Consider the following 6186-nt stretch of genomic DNA (forward strand, 5'->3'; position numbering starts at 1 on the left):
GGTTAAGCGTCCGACTTCAGCCAGGTCACGATCTCGCGGTCCGTGAGTTCGAGCCCCGCGTCAGGCTCTGGGCTGATGGCTCGGAGCCTGGAGCCTGTTTCCGATTCTGTGTCTCCCTCTCTCTGCCCCTCCCCCGTTCATGCTCTGTCTCTCTCTGTCCCAAAAATAAATAAATAAATTAAAAAAAAAAAAAAAAAAAAAAGAATAGCCAAAACAACTTTGTGAAAGAAGAATGTTCCTGTTTAGGTGTGTTTTCTTGTTAGGTGCTGTCTGAGGGGCAGGGAGGGGACTGAGCTACAGGCCAGGGGCAGCTCATGAGAGCCTGGCACTACCCAAGGACAGCCAGAGGCTGGAGGCCCAGTGCTGCCACTTTAGCCCCTAGTCTGGCTGTGGAGTTGGCATGCCTGGAATAGACTAAGTGGGGGCTCCCAGCAACTACAGATGTCCAAGGCAGGAAAACAAGGCTGCCAGCCCCCAGCAGCCCTCACAACGATCCTCAAGGACTGATGTTGGCCTCCAGCCCTGGTTGAGGAGAAAAGGGACCCCTCACAGCCCCATGGGAGAGAGGCCCTTATAACAACTAATATTAAAAAAGCCTAATCAAACCAAATATTGTCAAGGGTACAGAAGAGCTTTAACCGTCATGCACTGCTGCTGATGGAATGTATAAGGATACAACATTTTGAAAAACCTAAAAAGTTTACATACACCTGCAATGTCCTAGGGGTTTATCCTAGAGAAATGCAATCTTATATCCATACTTGTGACTTACATATAAATGTTGTAGCAGCTTTATATGTAATAGCCTGAAAATGGAAACAACCAAAAGTCTATCAGTAGGGTAAACAGATTGTATATCCATACAGGAAATATATATAAACACACACACACACACACACTAGATGCATCTCCAAATAATTATGCTGAGTGAAAGAAACTTTATAAAAAAGAGTACATACTCTATGATTCCATTCTTATAAAATTCTGGAAAATGTAAACAAACCTTTAGTGACAGAAAGCAAATCAGTGGTTGCCTTAAGACAGGATAGGGCAGGGGTGCCTGGGTGGCTTAGTCAGTTACGCAGCAGACTTTGGCTCATGAGTTCAAGCCCTGCGTGGAGCTCTGTGCTGACAGCTTGGAGCTTGGAGCCGGCTTCAGATGAGAGCCCTCTCTCTCTGCCCCTTCCCCTGCTTGTACTCTCTCTCTCTCTCTCTCTCTCTCTCTCTCTCTCAAATATAAATATAAACATTTTAAAAATTAAAAAAAAAAAAAAGACAGAATAGGGCAGTGGGAAAGGAAAGAATGGAAGAAGGGACTACAAAAGGGTCCAAGAGGAAACTTTTGGGGAAGATGGATATGTTAATGCTAAGTTAATATCTTGATTGTGGTGATGGTCTCACAGGTGTATACATAAAATGTATACAGTTTATTGTATGTCAATGATACCTCAGTGAGGCTGTTAAAAATGGATTTAACAAGACTAATAGCTTGGATTTTTTTTCCAGTTTTATTAAAATACAATTGAGATATAATGCTTGGATATTAAAGAAATATTCTTAAAAAAAAAAAAGTCTTAAATAAGCTCTATGTGGGACTTAGACTCATGACCCCAGGATCAAGAGTCCCATGCTCTACTGACTGAACCAGCTAGGTGCCCCAAGAAATAGTCTTTTAAAGGATTTTGAAGTGATTGGAGAAGGGAATTTCTGAAAGTAAGGTAAGAAAATGCACTTTATAAAATAGATAGATATAAATGTTTATTGTTATTTATTCTTTATTATAGAATTTATGATTTTTGTACTTTTTATTACCTTGCTAGCCCATCAAGAAAAAACTCAGTTGTGAACATTAATAATTATCTTTATAATAATTTTATCTTTGATATTTTCCTTTTAGTCATATCAAAATCACAGCTTTACACATTTAAACGTTTTTGTTGTAGGGCTCCTGGGTAGCTCAGTCATTTGAGCAACCGACTCTTGATTTCAGCTCAGGTCATGTTCCCAGGGTCATGGGATCAAGGCCTGCATTGGGCTCTGCACTGAACATGGAGCCTATTTAAGATTCTCTCTCTCAGGGCTCCTGGGTGGCTCAGTGGGTTGGGTGTCTGACTTTGGCTCAGGTCATGATCATACGTGCGGCTCTCTGCTGTCAGCACAGAGCCCACTTCAGATCCTCTGTTCTCCTCTCTCTCTGCCCCTCCCACACACACTGTCTCTCTTACTTAGTCAAAAATAATTAAACATTAAAAAAAAGTTAAAAGAAAAGATTCTCTCTCTCCCTCTGCCCCTTTCCCCCTGCTCACATGGTCTCTCTCTCTCCCTCCCTCTCTCTCTCTCTCTCTCTTTCTCTGTTGAAAAAGATAATATATGAAGTACACTAAGGTAAAAAATAAATGACTTTTTCTGGCATATATTTGGCTATAAATTCTTATGGACAATCTAATGTATTAGCTATCTAGAAAAATCTGCCTTAAAAATTCATTTAAAATTAGGAGCTGGGGTAAAGCACCATGTATTTGGCTTCTAATCAGAATTTTTATTGTAATAAGCCTATTATTTCTTCTTCAATGAAAATTTTTATTTATATCTTCTCTCTACAAACAAAATGTTAGCAAGTGTTGATTGGAAGCAAGAGAGGGATAGCAGGAGGGAACCTGAATAAACTCCTCTCCTGCTGACTTTACTATTCTCAAAAGGCCAATGAGGAAGTGTGGAATTTAGTTAGTGGATAGTTAATCGTTTTTTAAAAGCTTAGTTTCATTGTAAAAACATTGACAAGGGCTATTGACATTAATTTACTTGAATAGATGGAAACATAGTGAAACTTTTATTCCAGAATGTTATAAACAATAAATTTCATGAATATTTATTGCAAAATGTACCAAATTATAATTCTTTACAGTGCATTGTTCACCTACAATTTCACTGTCAGAAAGTCAGAGCACAGTCAGAGTCTGAAACGCCTAGTATAAATATTTACTAAATGAATTAGAATCAGGAAGCTTTCCCCACTATTCTGACTCCCTCTGGTCCCACCAGGGCATTCCCTTCTATGCCACCGCCACCCATGGGGACGTGTAGAAGATTAAGGACCTCATTCTCCAATAGGGGAAGAAGCTTACTAGTACTCTGTTAAGAAAAAGAAAATGTTCATGTAGTGCATTCAATTGTATCCTCAACAAAGTCTCATGGCAGAACTAGGTGTCTGGAGGAAGTGGCAAGGGGCCTTGGAGGAGATTAGGTATACATGCATGTATTTTAGTCTTTCATCTTTGTTTTGGCACTGATTTTATATTTCCATCCTTTCAGAACCCTAATATTTTATTCTTAAGAGACTTAGCTGAAGTCTTAATAACAGTAAAACTTGCATTGATTTCTGCTATAAAATTTTAATTTTCCCAGAGGTAATGAAGATAATGCCATTGGTGGGAGCAAGAATTCCTGTCCCCATCAAGGATTCTTCTAGCTGAAGTAAGAATCAAATTGACATGGCTTAGATTTAATAGCATATATATGGGGAATCCACACAGACATGGAAATTCCAAAGACAGTCAGGCAAAATGAGGTATATATGTCATCCTGAACTAAAGAGAAGAGGGGAGGGGGTGGGACTTCAGAGAAAAGAAATGCACTTCACACGGCAATAAGAAGAGTAAATGTTTGGTGATTAGATATTTGCCCTGCCATACAGAGGGGTCACTCAGGTAGAATTTATCTTTGCTAATAATCCTTTTTCTGGAAAAGACCCCTAATTTAGATCCTTCTATATAGTTAAGGACGGAGCAAAAGTTTCTCTTAAGGATATTAGGTTTCAATTGCTTTCAGCTCAGAATGATCTTCTTGCCAAAGTGCCCATCTTGGGGCAAGCCTACCCTTGGCGCCTACTCTGTCAACTAGAAAATAAGTTAGGAAGTTCAGGAAAGAAAGAAAAGCACAATGAGAGAATGGGTAAGTTAGAGAATCACAAAGTTTTAGTGTTGGAAAATGCTGTAAAATAGTGGTTCCTAACAACTGGTCAGTGGGCCAATGCAGAAGAGTGAAAAAGTTTTCAACAACCTTTGGTTGATGAGAGATGGAAAGGAAAAAAAGGAGAGAAGTATGAGGAGGAGTCACATTATTTACAAGATTTCTTTTTGAGCTCATCAAAATTGGATTGTGGTGATTTTTGAGCAAATCTGTAAATACACTATCATTACATCGTATACCTAACATGGGTGAGTTTTATGGTGTTCGTATTATAATTCAATAAAGATGTTTTTTAAAAGTTAAAGGAAGATCAATACATTCAAGAGTTTGCTGAGCACTGACAGGAACTAGAGAAATGCACTGTTTGGGTGTCTGGAGAGATGGATATTAAAGAGTTAATGTAGGGCCTTAGAGAAATATTAACTAAGAAATAGCCCCAGTTGCACTAGCTATTTCCTTTTCTGAAATGCTCTTCCCAAACTTCTACCCACACCCACCGCCATATTCACAAAACTGGCTCCTCTTTATCATTCATATCTCTCATTTAGCAAATAAAATAAAATAAATAGAAGTTGTTTTCATAAAAGTCCTCTCTGAATGCTTCATCTAGAACGCATTCATTCTATCACCCACTATATTTTAATTCTTGCCTTACATTTTTAAGTATCTGATGTGTTTATGATTTAAAAAGGTATGTATTGCTTTTAAATCTGAAACCATAAATGCCATAAGTTACTGTCTATATGACTTTACTATTCTGTCTTCATTAAAAAAACTTTATTATTCCTTTGTCTTTATTGACATGACTTGTTTTTTCAGAAAACACTTATCCAAAACCACAAAAGTTATAATTATTTTTAAGTAGCTTTACTGAGATGTAATTTACATACCATAAAAGTTGCTCATGATAGGTCTACAATGCAATGGCAGTTATTATACTTATAGACTTGTACAAAAATCAGTACAATCTAATTTTAGGATATTTTGATTCAGTTGATCACTGAAACAAAGAAAACTTGTGCCCATTAGAGGTCAATCCCCAACAACTCTTGATAGCTCTAGGCAATCACTGATCCCTTTCTGTCTCTATAGATTGGCCTATTCTGAACATTTCACATAAATGGAATCATAAAATATATGATCTTCTATATCTTTTTTTTTCACTGAATATAATCCTTTTGAGACTCATCCATATTATAGCATGTATCAACACTTCATTCCTTTTAATTCCTAAGTAGCATTATTTGTGTAGATACACTAAATTTTGTTTATCCATTCAACAGTTGATGTGTCTACTTTTTGGCGATTATAATACTGCTATGAACATTTGTGTACAAGTCTCTTTGTGAGCATTCATACTTCATTTTTTTTATGTTTATTTTTTTCTGAGACAGAGAGAGACAGAGCATGAGAGGGGGAGGGGCAGAGAGAGAGGGAGACCCAGAATCGGAAGCAAGCTCCAGGCCCCGAGCTGTCAGCACAGAGCCTGACGCGGGGCTCGAACTCACAAACTGTGAGATCATGACCTGAGCTGAAGTCGGTCACTCAACCGACTGAGCCACCCAGACTCCCCTATACTTCATTTTTTAATGTTTATTTATTTATTTTGAGAGAAGGAGAGAGAGAGAGAGAGAGGGAGAGAGAGCAGGGGAAGGGCATAGAGAGAGAGGGAGAGACAATCCCAAGCAGACTCTGCAGTGTCAGCACAGAGCCCGATGTGGGACTCAAACTCACAAACTGTGAGATCATTACCTGAGCTGAAACCAAGAGTTGGACCCTTAACCCAGAGCCACCCAGGTGCCCCCATACTTCATTTTTATTATGGAGATTCCCAGGAGTAATATTGTTGGGTCATATGATAACTCTGTTTAACCCTATAGGAAACTGCCAAACTGTTTTCTGAAGAGGCTGCACCATTTTGCATTCTCACAAGCAACGCATAAGGGTTCTTATTACCGAAACTGAAGTTCAGCAGCTTGTGCCTGAACAGCCAATACTCCAGAGACAAGTGTTGGTTGGAAAGGAAAGGTTGCTCCTTTTTTCAGGAGGCCAGCAACCTGGGGAGGTGGCACACTAATGTCCAAAGACCATCTCCAAAGTTCCAGATCAAGCAGGGAAGTTGTTTTTTTTGGGGGGGTGGAGGGGGACACAGAGAAGTAGTGACGTTCCACAAGCAGGGGAAGTGGTGGTATAGCGGTTAATCATTCTCAGTATGGT

The 6186-nt window shown here is 39.0% G+C and overlaps 1 non-coding gene across 1 annotated transcript; it reads right to left on the bottom strand.

The window, feature by feature from the left end:
• Positions 1–439: 439 nt before the first annotated feature.
• On the bottom strand, positions 440–570 carry LOC132670654 (small Cajal body-specific RNA 20). The gene has a single exon (XR_009606874.1).
• Positions 571–6186: the final 5616 nt, after the last annotated feature.

This window comes from Panthera onca, chromosome B3, assembly GCF_046562875.1.
Source record: "Panthera onca isolate mPanOnc1 chromosome B3, mPanOnc1 haplotype 2, whole genome shotgun sequence".
NCBI lineage: Eukaryota > Metazoa > Chordata > Mammalia > Carnivora > Felidae > Panthera > Panthera onca.